The sequence below is a fragment of the Pinus tabuliformis genome, chromosome 9, assembly GCF_031772625.1.
Source record: "Pinus tabuliformis cultivar Carrire ecotype Pingquan chromosome 9, CPIR1, whole genome shotgun sequence".
Classification (NCBI taxonomy): domain Eukaryota; kingdom Viridiplantae; phylum Streptophyta; class Pinopsida; order Pinales; family Pinaceae; genus Pinus; species Pinus tabuliformis.
Genome location: NC_142307.1, coordinates 1,916,297,421 through 1,916,315,603, shown reverse-complemented (window position 1 = coordinate 1,916,315,603; position 18,183 = coordinate 1,916,297,421). Strand labels below are relative to the sequence as shown.

The window sequence follows — 18,183 nt, the reverse complement described above, 5'->3', positions numbered from 1 at the left end:
TTAATTAATTTATTTTAAATTAATTAGTTGGAGGTATTCAAGTTAGAAGTCTTTCTGAAGTCACGCAAGAGTTATCCCTTAAATTAAGGATATAAGATTGAGTTATAGTTAAGTTGTAATTAGTTAACTCAGTTTACTGAGTTAAGTCCAGTTAAATTAGCTCCAAACTATTTGAGGAACTAATAGTGAGTTAACAGTAAGTTGATGCATTAATGCACTCAACTAGTGCTATTCTAGTTAACTGAAGATTCCCTCATCGGAAGCTCATGCATGTCTATTCTGAGAAAGACTCAGTTGACATTAATGTTCAAGGATAGCGTACTATCAGTTGCATGTGTTTTGTGATGGAGAAAACTCATGCATGCAGTCAAGGATTCATCCTTGAGGATTGCGTAGTTTTTTAAGGTTTTTTTTTCCACTTGGTAATAGGCTAATCATCCATAGCAATAGCGCAAGGAAATAGGAGCTTGGAGGTTAGAGAGGAAGGCTAGAGAGAAGCCAAGATTTCCTAAGAGCATTTGTGAAGATTGTACTCAGATCTGGCTAGCTGTGAGAGCTAAGGCTTTGTATAATTCCTTTGTATTTCTGCCTTGTGTGATAATACAATAGTGTGGGGTTTTTATCTGAGACTTTCCCCAAAGTATTTTCATGTGTATTGTGTCATTGATTCTTCTTCTTTTGGTTATATTGTTCAGCTCTATCTTTAAGCTTCCACAAAATTGATAGTAGAAGTAGGTTATATAATATTCTTCTTTGATTTATATTTCACTATCGGGCTAACCTATCGCAAAGTTTCTACATGGTATCATAGCTATGACTAGTATATTGAGAAGATAATTCTAAGTTTGAAGTTCAAGGTTGCAGGTGCAAATTGAATTCATATCATACTTCAAGGTTGGCCAATGGTGTTCTATGGCTTGAGACTCGAGTATTCCTTCGAAGGTAGCTCGAATTACATAGCATGGAAATATAGAATGGAGGTTGTATTAGAAGACAATGGCTTGAAGGAATTCATTGATCAAGAAATCCCAAAGTCAGCTTCAACTAATGCACAAGAGTTGGCTAAGTGGAATAAGTGTGTGGCGAAGGCGAGACAGATCATCCTTGAGGGAGTTCGAGACCATATTGTCTCAAGTCCCCATAGGAAGGATACTCCATTTTCAATGTGGATACGTGGAAGAACCTCTACCAGAACAGTAGCGACCAGAGGAAATTGGCGCTCAAGGATAAGCTTCGAAGAATCAAGATGGAGAAGGGCGATACTATTTCCACATATCTGAACAAGCTCACCACCTACAGAGATGAGCTTGGCAATGTGGGAATAACTACTGTTGATGATGATATGGTGAGCCTCACTCTCCTTGGCGTTCCAAAGAGTTGGAATAGCTACCAGGACTCTATGAATGGAAGGGAGAAACTACTGGATTGGGAATGAAAGTGGTCAGATCTTATGCTGGAGGATATCAAGAGGAGAACATGAGATAGTTCTTCATCCAAGAATGATGATGAAGAAAATCTGTCCTTAGCAAGTAATGCAAGGAAAGGGAAGGGGAAGGCTTCCCATTTCAACGAATTCTTCTCATGGAGGGAAGAAGGGTGACATGTCTAAAGTAAGACGCTTTAATTGTCACAAGATGGGAAATTATGAGAATAATTTCCTATCGAAGAAGTCTAATAAGGGATCCTCAGAAGGATTAGAAGGTGAGGCATTAGCCTCTCAGTTCGAAATGGACTTTACCCTCATTGCATGCATGGTGTCATCGATGATGGGTTGTGTCTAGTATCTTCATAGTGGAGCCTCATTCCACATGACGGGTGTAAAAATTTATTTAGTGCCTTGGAGGAGAAAGACCTAAAGATGCACATAGAGATGGGTGATGACAGATGGTATAGTGTTTCAGGAGTGGGCACGGTTGCCTTTTAGAGGGAGCACAGAGATCCTCGCACCTTGATAGATGTGATGTATGTGCCTGAACTGAAGAAGAACTTGGCATCGGTCATGATTTTGGAGGACAAAGGCTACGATGTTGTCTTCAGTAAAGGAAAGGCATTCCCAAGACACATAGCCATGGGCCAGACCAAGACGATAGAGATTCGGGTGACGAATCTCTATAAACTAGAGGTAGATGATTGTGTAGCATTGAGTACGAAAGAAGAATTGGTGCAAATCCAAGACATTGGCGAGTTGTGGCATAGGTGGTTGGACCATTTGCATCATGGGGCTTTGAAGATAATGCAACAGATATCTACAAGACTTCCCAAAGGTAAACTTAAGCAAGTTGACACATGCAAAGGTTGTACCTTGGGAAAGTACACCAAGTCTTCCTTTCATGATCGAGACAGTCGAGCAGAGGCTATATTAGAGCAAGTTCATACTGATTTGTGTGGACCATTCTCGACGACATCCACAATGAAGAAAAGGTATTATGTGATTTTCATTGATGACTATTCTAGTAAATGCTGGATTTATTTCATGTAGAGGAAGGACCAAACATTCACAAAGTTTTGTGAGTTCGAAGCTTTGGTTGAAAAAGAGTTAGGGAAGAAGATCAAGGCCTTGAGAAGAAACAATAGTGGAGAATATGCCTCTCAAGATTTTAAGGACTTCTGTGCAGCAGAAGGAATTAAACGAGAGTTGACAACACCTCATAACCCACAACAGAATGGGGTGGCCGAGTGTAAGAACATAACTATTGTAGGGGCAGAATGGGAAATGCTACATGACCAAGGCCTACCACTTCACTTGTGGGCTGAGGCACGCAACACAACGGTCTATTTCTAGAATAGAATCCTGCATTGCATAATTGGGATGAAGAAACGAGAGGAAGCTTTCTCCAGTAAGAGACTAGATCTGGGTTACTTCAAGATCTTTGGCTCATCGGTATATTGCCATGTGAAAAACGATGCACGGAAGAAGCTTGACTTGACAGTAGAGTTGGGGATATTAGTGGGGTACACTGATATACCTCACAACTTTCAGGTGTACTTGCCTACCAGTAAGAGGAAAGTGGTTCACAGAGATCTCAAGTTTGACGAGAAGAAGGCCATGTGAGTTTCCCTTGAGAGGGAGCTCCAACTACAGGCCGTGGAGGAACTGTTGGTTCCTAAGGAGGAGGAGCCTCAGACTAATGTGGAGCAGCTGCATGTAGAGGATCCAGGAGTGGAGACATCCACTCAAGGAGAGTCTTCCGGAGATGAATGGAAGCGCACAAGAGAAGCTGACAGATTGTTGGAGGATGAGAGAGAGAATGTGGGAGCACCATTTTCTCAGCACAGACAGAGGACGTCACCTGAGAGGTACACTAGATACATGGCCCTTGCTGGGGAATGTGTTGAGACCGAGCCATCTTCTTTTGAGGAAACAATGCAACAGCCGATTTGGGTTGACGCTATGGTGGAGGAGTATGACTCCATAGTTCGTAACAGTGTTTGGGACATGGTTCCAGGACTAGAGAACAAGTTAGTTGTGAGTTCCCGTTGGCTTTACAAGGTAAAGCAAGCTGTTGATGGTAGTGTGGAGAAGGATAAGGAAAGATTTGTTGCCCATGGCTTTTCATAGGTCGAGGGGATTGAATATAATGATACCTTTTCTCCTGTCACAAGGTACTCATCTATTAGATCTATGTTGGCACTATCAACACAAATGGGTTGGAAGATCCATCAGATGGACGTGAAGACTGCATTCCTCAATGGCCAAATTGAGGAAGAGGTGTAAATAGAGCAGCTGGAAGGTTTTGAGACCTTTGATCATGAGTCGCATGTGTGCCGACTCCAGAGAACATTGTACGGGCTAAAGAAAGCGCCTTTTGCTTGGTACACCAGGATAAACAACTACTTCACCGGGTTGGGCTTCCCAAAGAGTGAAGCAGATGCGACCCTGTACCACATCGTGGTGGAAGGTAAGTTGTTGATCATCATACTTTATGTTGATGATCTCATATTGACTGGTGATGATCAGTTGATCATCTCTTGCAAGGAGGACCTTGTAAGAGAATTCAAGATGAAAGTCATGGGTCTCATGCATTACTTCCTTGGCATGGAAGTGTGGCAGAAGGATGGGGAGTTGTTTGTGTCTCAGGGCAAGTATGCCAATGAGATACTCAGGAGATTCCACATGGAGAAGTGAAAGCCCATGCAGACTCCTCTAGCAGGTAACTAGAGGAAGGAGGTTTCTACTTCAAGAGAAGTGGTAGAGGCTACTGTGTATAGGAAGCTTGTAGGTTCACTAATGTACTTAACGAACACATGAACAGATTTGTGATATCTGGTGAACCAGCTGAGTCAAGCAATGGTTCAACCTACCAAGATGTTTTGAAAGGTGACAAAGCATGTATTGAGATACCTCAAAGGCACATCTCTGTATGGATTGTGGTATAGACGGACAGAGGGAGTGAAGCTCCAGGGCTTCACTGATGCAAATTGGTTAGGGAGTCCATCAGATCAGAAGAGCACATCAGAATGGATTTTCAGCCTTGGGTCAGTAGCAATTTCTTAGTACAGCAAGAAATAGAGGTCGGTTGCACTCAGCTCAACAGAGGCAGAATACATGGTTGCGAGTCAAGAAACATGTGAGGCCATCTAGATGTGGAAAATCCTAGTTGGTTTGTTTCATCAGACGATGGATCCAACCGTGATCTATTGTGATAATCAAAGTTGTATCAAACTCTCTAAGAATCCAGTATTTCATGATAGGTCAAGCACATTGACATCCGATATCATTATCTCAGAGACTGTGTAGCGAGGAGGATCATGTTGTTGTAGTATATTTCGACAGAGGAGCAAGATGCTGACATTTTGACAATGACATTGTCAAAGTGTAAATTCTAGTTTCATAGAGACATGATCGAGGTGGAAAATAATCCCTTTCTTGTTGAGAGGAAGAATTGAAATATGGTGACCAGAATATTCCTATTTAATTTGTCCTTGAATTAAATTGTGAATTAAAATCGAATTTATTCTTAACAGCTACTTGGAAATAAATAAATTTATTTATTTTAAATTAATGAATTGGATAAATTCAAGTTAGAAGTCTTTCTGAAGTCATGCAAGAGTTATCCCTTAAACTATGGAGATAAGATTGAGTTATATTTGAGTTGTAATTAGTTGACTCAGTTTACTGAGTTAAGTCCAATTAAATTAGTTCCAAACTATTTGAGGAACTAATAGTGAGTTAACAATCAGTTGATGCATTAATGTACTCAACTAGTGCTACTCCAGTTAACTGACGATTCTGTCATCAGAAACTCATGCATGTCTATTTTGAGAAAGAACCAGTTAAGATTAATGTTCAAGGATAGTGTGTTATCAGTTTCATGTGTTTTCTCATGGAGAAAACTCGTGCATTCAGTCAAGGATTCATCCTTGAGGATTGCACAATTTTCAAAGGTTTGTTTTTCCACTTGGTGATAAGCTAATAATCTACAAGGAACAATGCAAGGAAATAGGAGCTTGGAGGGTAAAGAGGAAGGCTAGAGAGAAGCCAAGATTGCCTGAGAGCATTTGTGAGGATTGTACTGAGAGCTACCTAGCTGTGAGATCTAAGGGTTTGTATAATTCCTATGTATTTCCACCATGTATGATAATACAATAGTGTGGAGTTTTTATCTAAGACTTTCTCCAAAGTATTTTCATGTGTATTGTGCCATTGATTCTTCTTCTTTTGGTTATATTGTTCAGCTCGACCCTTAAGCTTCTGCAAATTGATAGTAGAAGTAGGCTATAATATTCTGCTTTGATTTATATTTCATTATCGGGTTAACCTATCACATATTTTCTATAGAATTATTAAGAAGCAAAATATTGGATCCACCTTTAGACCTTTTAAAACCATTCGAAGCTATTTAAGATGTGTCAAAGACCCTATTGATCCAAATGCATGAAAGGTGTTTATTTAATTACGTGTTCTTGTGCAATGTCCTACATCGGTGAGACTGGTCGTTCCATTTCACAAGGGATTCAGGAGCACACAACGGACCTTAGGCACTGTGGGACCCACTTCTCTGCTCTAGCCGAACATGCTAAATTAACGAAGCGCCATATTTGTTTAGAGGATACTAAGGTCCTTGCGAGGGTTGATCAATTCCATCACTAAAGATTAAGAGAAGCCATTCAAATTGAAAAGAGGAGTAAAACTCTTAATAGGGATGATGGATGGAAGTTAAGTAGTGCATGGGTCCCTTATCTTTGTTCTTTCCCCCATTATTTTTCTTCTTCTGTCTTGGAGTTTTTTTTAATTCTAATTGATAATACAGTTGTATTTATTGATAATATTAATTTTTTTTAATTCTTAATTTTTTAAGCAATCCTTTATTAAATTAATAAAATTCTAATATAATTGTATTTATTAATAATATTAGTTTTTTTTGTATCTTAACAATATAATAAATAAGCTATAATATAAAATTCGTTAATAACAAAATATTAGAATCTTCCAATTTTTTAAAATTAAAATTCATTTCTTTTTATAATATAGTTATATCTTAAAAATATAAAAAATAAATTATAATAGAAAATTTCGTAATAACAAAATATTAGAATCTTTTAATTTTTTAAATTAAAATTGAACTTTTTTTTATAATATTGTTGTATCATAAAAATGTAATAAATAAATTATAATATAAAATTTGTTAATAATAAAATATTAGAATTTATCAATTTTTTGAAATTAAAATTCAAAATAAAATAAATTAAAATTCAAAAATACTAATTTGACTTTGGTCCTTTAACATTCATTTTTATAAAACTTAAAAAAAAAAAATTGTTCTCTAACCGTTGGGAATTTACCATTGCATCTCTGAGATTTATATATTTTTGGTGAGTTGATCTTGCTCCTCATCCTGGTCTGATGATGAACCTAGATCTAGGTTCGAAACACATCGACCCTTTATTCTCTATGTGATTTCTCCAGAAAATATGAGCATTATATCATGAATCACATAAGCATAAAATATGAGATTATATTTCACATTTTATATAATATATTATCTATATTTTATATAATATTAAAATTAATATTAATTTGTAATAAGAACCACTATTGATTTTTAAATTTATTATTAAAAACATATAATTTAATTAATTTAGAATCATATATATTTTTTCCAAATATTACTTAGATAATAATGATTTATAATTTTAATATAATATTAAAATTATTATTTTATTATTATTATCTTTTAATGTTTGATGGATGACACCTTTTTCTTTGTGAGGTAAGGAATTTTCTCTTTTACACATATTGGACTATTCAAATTTACATAATTTTAAATGCTTTATCTTTTGTAGATTTGAGTGAGTAAATTTAAAAATAAAAAATCACATATTCTTAACTATTCAATTTATTATAATATTTTATCAATTTATTTAATTTCAAATTAATAATTTTTTAATGAAGTAACTTTATAAAATTAATTCTAGTAACTTATCAATATCAATCCATCTTAAGTACAAATCTAATATAAGCCAAATCTCCTCAATTAATTCGAGAAGGGGTGCAGTAGTTTTGGCTCATCAACCATTTCACATTTTGAGATTTCTCATTCCCCTCCCTTGGTGTCACGCCCCTATCCCAGTGGTAGTCTTCCAACCACACATAAGCTGGTGCGACACCACTAAACTTTTTCTTTTCACCAAAACTTAAGTGTATGGACTACTCCTAACACGACAATTAGTTAACTTTCCAATAAGTGTCTTCAACAATGCAGAAAAATTGACATCAAGTTAACTTCTTCAATTACATTTCATCATCATTAAGTAGCAGAAATGACAATAACCATACAAGTATAACGCACTTATACTTAGTAGGGGAAGCTCTCGAGATGTCTGCCCAATTTAGTTTATAAGAAAACTTCAATAATTTACAAGTGTACAATATTTTATAGCTAGGTCATACAGAAAACCATTAGCCTTCACACTTACACAAATTTCTAAAACCTATGTCATAGTCATGCAACTAACCATCACCTCTGCCCACACCTACATGCTTGGAAACCCCATGTTATATCTCAGCACAAAGCATGCTACCCATGTTCAGCCTTACCTGAATTTTGCACACTCCACCAGTTTATCACGCAGCTCATGCAACGCCCGTGTTGTTCCACCCAACCTACACATCGTGTTGTCGAACTGTGTTGTGTTACTCATCCAGGGCTCCCGCTGAACTATTCATAGTACTACGTGCCTGTTCACTCAATTCTTCTACAATACAAACTTTGTCTGCCCATTGACGTGAGCTCATGACCTGCATACCATGCGGTTGCCTGACACAACTTGTTGTAATTTTGTCACACTCCAAATCCAACCCGGTTCTGCCCGCTACAACCCGACCCATCTGAGTTTTGTTGCCTACAGCCTTTGTATCTCGCCTATCTCCCTCGACCCTCCTTGCTTTATGTTTCTATGATGTATCTCAGCCTGATTTTGATGTCAAAGTGACTTGAACTCCCTCCAATATATATCCATCATTCGCCATTTGAATATTCCAAGTGTCATGGCCCTTCGGCTTACCCAATGGTCAGCCCAACACATAACGATAAGTCGGTCTACACATAAAATATATGTCATGCTCCACATAAAATATAACTCACTGCCCTCTTTCGTGTGTTCGCTCGAGTTAGCCCATGCCACTGCTTTCCCAACTCGTCGGTCCACTGCTCTCACCGTCACACACTTCACCCAAATGCCCAACTCAGGTCACCCAGCTTGCCTGCCTGTCGAACGTTCCCATCGCACAACTCATCACACATCTTGTCACACATCCCGTCACACGACTCTGCCGAATAAAACAGAAATTCACCTCCAAGTCACCTTTAACTGAACACAGGCACCTGTTTCACTTCCTTTGCGACCGCAAGTCTTTAACTATGATCATTGATTTTTCCACTCCTTCAGTCACTCACGAACTCGAGGCCCTGACATCCTCCACCACTCTAGAAATGTTGTCATCCTCGACAACACCATAATTATCAAACGATCACAAAGTGTCACTAGCTCCAATATCACTGTCCATGCTCTCCAACTTTGTTCATCATCACATAAAACTCCATCAAGGTCCATGTCTCAAAAATGGGAAAGTCTCATCAATCCATGATCATCAACTGCATTTGTTGCAATCTCCATGATGCTTCTCCGTGAAGACGCTAGTCCTCCTCAACTCAAGGTACATGCTACCACTGCAACATGTATCGTGTCGACTCATCATGTGTCATCATAATGTGAAATATTTATCATGATACTCCATCCAACACAATAGATCTTGGTCATCCCTTGATACATATCTAACAAAACTCGGTGCACTGCATACCCCCATGGCTCGAACTAGTAGGGTGATCAGTCCAACTGTCGCATCCACATCCACGAGAATGCTCATCCTCATGCCACCATTGATTTTTTCTATAACATCCTGTTACAATCTCAACTAGATCAAGAATCCATCCCAGGTGTAGAATAAGCCATGCTCAGGGCCATGAAGTAATTCATCGTCTCATCTGCAACATGCTGCCATAAATGTTAATGTCCCTGTGCTTCTCTAGGTGATTCCCCAATGGCTACATCCATTCAAGCATCATCATAACTTGTAGAAGAGAGGCTGCATCCCTAAAGTCCCCTTTGTGAGGGTGGTGCAGTCCTTCTCATCATCATGGCACTGCACACATCCACCTAAAAAGGTCTATCATGTGGGAAGGGCCAAGAAGTTGCCACCCTGGCTCTCATCCACCCATGCATCTGACTGATGTTATGTCCTCAAGTACTCATTCTCAGTAACAATCTCCTCATGTGTACATTCAAGCTTCCCAAGCTTGGCCTTCATCAACTAAAAGTCATATATGCCTATATAGTACCTCCCAAATTCAATAATGACAGTTGTATCTCTACCTGCATAACCTTCCCCAACCACTACCTTAGAATAAGCACTCATACTTCCCCTCTCATCAGCAACACCACGGTGAAGTCTCTTAACATAAGATGCACCTGTCATACTCCTCAAGATGTGTGGAACTACCTTCCCACCTGAATCTCTCTTCCTAGCTCTCACAAAAAAATCAATCATCCTCATCTCCTACGTTGCTTGAGTCATACATCCAAGTTCCCTTGGCTCCACATAATCATGCTTCACAACAAAGTCATCGAAGCAATCCTTGGTTTATATCACAAGTGACTCTTCCTTGTCCTCAGAACAATGATGGTCTGTCCTCCAACTTTAATCAAGATTATATCATGGTCCACCATCGGTATGGATTGTGTAGCTATCAAGAAGTTCTGGCCCAAAACAATAGCATGATCATCCCTATCAATCACCCTCAAATCCAACCTGCCAAAGCACGATCCCACTCTCACTTGTGTGTTCTTAAAAACACCTGTCACAACTTTCATGGTAGAGTTTATAGCTTTGAAAGCACTCAACTGTATTTCCACTTCAACTTTCTTGCCTTCATGCTAAGGAAACTATGTGTAGCCCTCATATCAAACAATGGAGCAACCTTCTTTCTGTGTATGGTTACCCACACAAAACTCAACCTCAAGGGGTCGACATGCTTTGTAGACGTTATCTTGTGTGTTACCTCAGCAACCTTTTTCAATAATTTGACCTCAAAGGGGTCCTTCAACTTGTGCTTCGACCTAACTATCCTCTTAAGGTATGAAATCTTCCCTTTTAGTTCATCTAAGCAATCCAATCTTGGTCTAGCTTGAGTTCCATCTAGCTTCTCTTTCGTCACATCCTGCTCAAGTGCACCTACTTGGCACATGTCAACCTCCACTTGAAGTGACCCAACCATCCCCATATCATCGTCCATGGCTTAGTAATAAGCTCTAAGTATGCCAATGTAATCAAGCTCAGCTTCTTCTATAACAACGGATTTACGATCAAGAAAGTCCCTCTTGATCTCATCATCGATTACCTTGACTTTAGCCTGCAATATGGTACTTCTTTCCCTTAAATGAACTCATTCATCCATGATTTATTGGAGTATTTGGTCACCCCGTTGTATCTTCTCATCAGTTTCATCAAGTTCAACAAACCTACCATTAAGATTATTCAAGTCCTTACATTCCTTCAGTGCTTCATCTTGAATGTGGCCCAATAGTTCCCACTCTTGCATAAGAGCCTCATTGTGCTATTACTTCTTGTCCTTCCAATAACCTGTCATGTCTTCAAGCTTTTCAAAATATTCCTCTACCATCTTGTTTCATTATGCTTGGCCCAAGCTCAATGCTTCACCATCTGCTTCACTTTTTCTCGAATCAAAGTTCCAAAGCTTCAATACCAACTAAAACCTTGTCATCATATCCATGCTTTCATAATTTTCAAAATCAAAGCCCTGTGGAAAGTTGGCTCTCATACCACTTGTCACAAATTGGAAGATGTATGTATTCTTCACAATTTCCTTCAAATCTCAATCAGCGTGAATCACCCTGAACCAACCTCTGATACCGTCTATCATGCCCCTATCCCGGTGGTAGTCTTCCAACCACACATAGGCGGGTGTGGCACCACTACACTTTTTATTCTCACCAATACCTAAGTGTATGGATTACGCCTAACACAACACTTAGTTAATTTTCCAATAAGTGTCTTCAACAATGTAGTGGAATAAACATCAAGTTAACTTCTTCAATTACATTTCATCATCATTATGAAGTGGAAATCACAATAACCATACAAGTATAACGCACTTATACCTGGGAGGGAAAACTCCCGAGAAGTTTGCCCAATTCAGTTTATAAGAAAACTTCAATAATTTACAATTGCACAATATTTTATAGCTAAGTCGTGTAGCCAACGATCGACCTGCACAATTAGACAAATTTCCAAAACTTGTGTCACATTCGTGCAACTAAATGTTGCCTCTACCCACACCTACATGCTTAGAAACCCCAAGTTATGTCTCGGCACAAATCCTGTTTCCCACGTTCAGCCTTACCTGAATTCTGCACACTTCACCGATTTTCCATGCAGCTAGTGCAACACTCATGTCATCGCACCCAGCCTACACACTCTGCTGTTGAACTATGTTGTGTTACCCATTCAAGCCTCCCGCCGAAATGTCCGTAGTACTATGTGCACGTTCACCAAGTTTTCCGCAATACGAACTCTACTTGCCCGTTGGCACAAGCTCATGACCTGCACACCATGCAATCAATTGACCCAACTTGTTGTCACTCTATCGCATTTTAAAGCCAACTCGGTTCTGCCCACTACAACCTAACCCATCCCAATTTTGTTGCCTATGGCCTTTGTATCTCACCTATCTCACTTGAACCTCCTCCCTTTCTTCTTCTTCGATGCATCTGAGACTGAGTTCGATGTCAAAGTGACTTGAACTCCCTTCAATATATATCCATCGTTCACCATTCGAATCCTCCAAGTGTCGTGGCCCTTTGGCTTACACAAAGGTCAACCCAACACATAACCATACATCGGTTTGCACATAAAATATATGTCGGTCTCCACATAAAATATAACTCACTACCCTTCGCCATGTGGTCGCTCGAGTTGACCCATGCCACTCTCTGCCCAACTCGTCAGTCCACCACTCTCACCATCACACACTTCACCCAGATGCACTAAGTATGGGTGCGCCCATTGCGCCTCATGTCGACTCGTCCATGGGTACCTCGCCTGCCCGAACGCCCAACTCGTGTCACTCAGCGTGCCCACCCATCAAATGTACTCATCACACAACCTCATTTCACAACTCGTCGCACATCCCATTGCATGACTCGTCACATAAAACCAAAAGTCCATGTCTAAGTCACCTTTAAATGAATGCAGGTGCCCATCGTACTTTTGTAAGTTTTGTTACTCTCTCTGGTGCTCACCAACTCGAGGCCATGACACTTGGGTTAGCATGAGTGTACCTACCACCTCATACCTATCGAAGTGGTTCATTCCACAACTTGAGACATCCATAGCTTGATGTACCACCACACTCCAAGATATATGCCTAAATAATAGGCAATACAACAGCATACAAATACACCTACCATCCTCATACCTATTTAAGTTGTCCATTCCCCAACTTGAGACGTCATGTGGTAACGCATGCATGTATGCCTAAACAACTACTGGAGAAGGGGTGTGCTAGTGTTGGTTCATCAACCATGTCACATGTTGAGGTTTCACATTTCCCCCTTCAGGCTAGCATATGAGTACACTTACCACCTCATACCTATCTAAGTGGTTCATTCCACAACTTGAGACATCCATAACTCAATGATCCACCACACTCCAAGGTATATGCCTAAATAATAGGTCTTATAACAAACTAACCTTAATTTAGCATACAAGTACACCAACCATCCTCATACTCATTCCACAACTTGAGATATCCATAACTTCATTCGCCACCACACTCTAAGATATATGCGTAAATAATAGGTCTTACAACAAACTAACCTAAGTTAGCATACAAGTACACCTACCATCCCGATATCTATTCAAGTATTCCATTTCAAAACTTGAGACATCATGTAGTATTGCATTGATGTATGCCTCAACAATAGGTCATACGGCAACCTTGGCGAATATACGACTAGGATTTACAACTTGGACCTAAAATCATTTGGGTGTTCGCACGCCACTACAAGTCTCTATCACAAGTTGACTACTTTACTAGACCTTGGCACCATTGATTTCATCTCCATTTTCTCGTCCATGCAACAATGCAACCTCTCTCTTACTATATCTCGAGCCCATGTTGATACATACCTTAATATGACCTTACAACACCATTTTCACTAGCCAGATCCATATTCTCTCATAGATCCATCCTAACTACCACGAAACCACTTTCTTCAACTCTTGATGCAACATCCTCAAAATGTGAAGGACTCTCTTTAGCTTACAAAAAACACAACCTTCATCATGTACCACTTTGATGAAAAGTAACAAGTTCTTAAGAAAGTGTTCACTTTAACCTATCACCCAAACAAATCCACACAAATTCTCTTGCCTTAGCTTTGATATGAATGGTTGGAATTTAAAACAATAATGTGAGAAAAATAATCAAATATAACATAAGCATGTAAATATAGATATGATGTTTCTAAGTTAAGAACCTCTGTGGGAAAATCAACTGAAAATGATACATATACATTCCCGGTCGAAAGACAAATTTATAATGAAATTTTTATTTCTTTAAATAAACTGCATTGTATGGATTAATCTATCATTGATTATCAAAACCTAATCCCAAAAACTATGTCCAATCAATAAACTCTATCAACCGGTTAAATTTACCGGGTAGTGCTACCGTAACAAATGATACTTAAGGTGTGGAAAGAACTATGGAAATTTTTTGTTGTAACATTTGATATTTATTGCTGTCTCAGTTACTCAAGCTATAACTAGGACCCGTCTTGGTTACTCAGCCATGAAATGCTTGCGAACACGCAAACGTTGCGTAGTTTGTGCGACCTGCTCAAATTTTTGACTCTTATCCAAATCACAATTCAACGCCAAAATCGTATGCTGTGACGCCACGAGTCTGTGGCTCAACTTCAAATGTGGAAGAGGTTAACTGCCCTCCGAATCTTCGCTTAGAATCTTACAGAACTCAAATATTTCGCAGCCAACAAGATTAGCTTATGATAGAGTAATCCCATCCTGCCAAAATCTTATCAAACAATATTTTTGCGCGCCGATTTATTAATAGAGTGCTAACATTCTGTGCAAAATCCCATGGAACAAAATTCTTGCACGCAGATCTATTTGTAGATAAAGTTAGGCCGGTGGTTGGCCCAATTTCACACGTTCCCTACATCCCGTATTTGTCAACCGGAGGAACCAAAGACAACAACATTAATTATACGCATCATTCATGCTTCCTTCTTTCCTCCTTTTGCTTAGCTTCTAATAACTTTATATCATTGCAATCTTGACTCTGGATTTGTGCAATTCTACTGAATCAACCTTGAAGCTACCCCTACCAATATTCTAATTCTAAGCTAAGTGACTCTTCCCGCCATGCCTGCTGAATTCATGAATTAGAGACTTATAAATATCACCCCTTCTACACAAATCCAAAACAGTATCTGTGGGTCGTCTTGTTTAATGAATTTATGTGTTGAGATAAATGCTCATCATTGAGTGCAGCATTGACCCTTTGGGCCGAACAACAATTCGATGCGTCGATGCTGCACTCAACGATAAGCTTTTATTAATGGCCACACATGTTAACGAGAAGAAAATAAAAACAGTTTCGTTTCAAGGATCTCGGGAAGCAGCTGAACAGAGATCCATGGTAAGGTAAGGTAGGGTTATTATATTTTATTTTGGTGTAATATAATTTATAGATGGAATAATTTTTTCAGATAATGAAAAATGTAATTTTTTGTTGTTTAAAATATATTTTTGAATGTATAAATAGATTTAGCAGCTTTAGAAACTGTAAAGCACTAAAATTATATAAATTAAACTACTTAAACTCAAATTTTAATTTTTTTTACCACTAATTAAATGGAAAAACTATTTAGTGTATAAATTAAACCGCTCATTTTATTTCACCCATTTTATTTTATTTCGAGTGGTTTGGCTAACTTCTCTATATAATATCTACCACTATTTTTTCAGGGCTTTCTTAGGAAAGAAGGCAATGCAAATTCGCCATTTATTTTAGCCAATGGGGAGCTCACGGAGGGCACAACTAGTTAGGTGAGTTGTTTCTCATTTACAAGGGTTTTTCCCCATTTTGACGGTTATTTTTCCATTTTTGAAGATCCTCTATATTGTCCGTAACTTCTCCTTCTTGGTTTTGCAGGTGGCTGGTTTTGTAATAGTTCCTCCTTGTTTTTGCAGGTGGCTGGTTTTGTAACGGTTCCTCCTTGTTTTTGCAGCTGGCTGCTTTCGTAACACCTCGTCAGCTGTGGAGTGTTTTTTTTTAAGCAGTAGGGTGGATATTAATTTTCTCACCGATTTGCTTGCATGCCATAAAGGCTGATTTTATTTACAGAATGTTATGGCCAAACCAGGGCAGTTTTAGGATTGTTTTAGTTAGGGTTTCATACGGAGTTTGATCCTTATACCTCTATGAATGGTTCGTTTGTGTATCGAGAGATTTTGTGAGCACTGAGTTCAGCGGATTCGATCTAATAAGCCGTAACGAGAACAAGGAGTTTCAGAAGCGGTTCAAAGTATACCTTTTGTCATCTGTAGCACTAAATAATACTTGAATAACATTTTTAATTTCCATTGTGACTAAGGTTCCAATCCTCTTACCGTTGTTATGGGACACGTGGAGGAATTCGTTTGTTAATGGAGAGTGTTATGTTTGGGTTGCATTTTTGTACCTATATATGTGACTGGATTAAGCAAGCTTTCCTCTTATTTTTAAGATCGTATGGGTTACAGTCCATTTTTTAATATTAAATAATATTCTTCTTTTGGTAAGGGTTTAAATGATTATAGTTATAGTCATTGTGTTTAAAGGCTTATTTTACAATTCAGTATGAGAGATGTGTAAGTAAATATATATGTTTAGTTTGTTTAATTAATAGTATTATGAAATATCAATAATCTCACTTTTAGTATCTATAATAAAGAGAAGTGGTAAAAACATTTTCCTCAGTCTCGATCATAAATAAAAGATATATATATATATATATATATATATATATATATATATATATATATATATATATAAAGAAAACAAAAATGAATATAGGTTTTTGGTTTATTTAATTAAAAGTATTCTCACTCTCAATGCTCATAGTGAAGAGAAATGGTAAAAATATTTCATTTTCACTCTTAACTATAAATTAAATATTTCAATGTCCATATAAAACAACATAATCTTATATCAATTTTATAAAAAAATAAAATAGTTAAAAGTTAAAAAAAACACTATATATACATTATATAAAGAAATTGAAAAAAATAAATTATAATCTCACTATTTTATAGTAGAATAAATTTTGATCCATTTTATATATTTCAAAATATAATAAATGATATATATATATATATATATATATATAATTATAATTTTGTACTTCAAAACAAATTTTAAAATTAACATGATTGACCTAAATTCTTATTAAATCAGTGCTTAAAATAAATCTATACTTATATTTAATTCTATTGAATATGAAACACATATCCGTATCCAAAAATATGAAAGGCGTGAGAATTAGGTTGGAATACGTTGAAGGTGTAGCCCGGTTCAGAAAAGCACTTCTTTTACTTCGCTGCACTCACTAAACCAAGGGTATACCTTTATTGAATGGAATTAAACAAAGATACATTAGCCTAGTCAAATGCAAGAGGCGTGAGGGTAATTGTTTGAAAGGTGATCCCATAATTTGCATATTATTGGATTTTAGAATATTTTGAAATTCGTTTTTAATAATAATTGAGAATAGTGAAGTTAGTATTTTGATTTTTGTATGTAATCTCAAAATACTTTTGGAAGTTCAACACTTCCTTGCAAAACAAGCGTGATTATTTATCTCGATGAGGATGAAGTCATCTAGAGTAATATCCTATGGGACACAATGATCTTCGTAAGCGAACAACTAAATCAACATCTTTATATTTATAGGTATATAAATGGAATAACAAAATTTATTATAAAATGATTAATTACCAGCATTTGCAGTAGATGTTGTAAGGAAAACGCCTGTAAAGTGGTAGAAAAGGAACTAAGGAACTAGTAGCCTGAAGTGTCTTGTAAAATAGATGCAATCTCTGCACAATATTATAATGTTTCAAAATTATATATTTAGAATGTCAAAGATCATTCAATTAATATTTATTACCATGAAAAAGAACAATATAAATACTTGGAAAATAGGCTTCATGCTAGAGAGTTGATTCTTCCACATACTGTAACATGGAAAAGTATAAGAGGTAGGTGCAACCATACAACCAATGGATCCATCTTAGCTCTTTATTTATATAAACATATCTTTCTAAAAAAAGGAAATGTCAAACACCTCATATAAATATACTAGAACCTTCATGATATGAAGGCTACAACAATAAATTACAACATGGGCATGGTAGCCAATACAAAATCCTCTATTACCTATATTCTAACAACCATTCCACCTCTAAAGATGTTACAACATGGGCATGGTAGCGAATACAAAATCCTTTATTACCTATATTCTAACAACCATTCCGCCTCTAAAGATGTGGTTTTGTATTAACTCTTTCAACAAAATCACGGTGCAATCCAAGTAGAT

The 18,183-nt window shown here is 37.5% G+C and overlaps 1 long non-coding RNA gene across 1 annotated transcript; it reads left to right on the top strand.

The window, feature by feature from the left end:
* Positions 1–14,941: 14,941 nt before the first annotated feature.
* Positions 14,942–16,189, top strand: LOC149156593 (uncharacterized). The gene is made up of 3 exons (XR_016263795.1): positions 14,942–15,247; positions 15,572–15,652; positions 15,759–16,189. It is a non-coding gene; the product is annotated as an uncharacterized LOC149156593 (long non-coding RNA).
* The last annotated feature ends 1,994 nt before the right edge of the window (positions 16,190–18,183 follow it).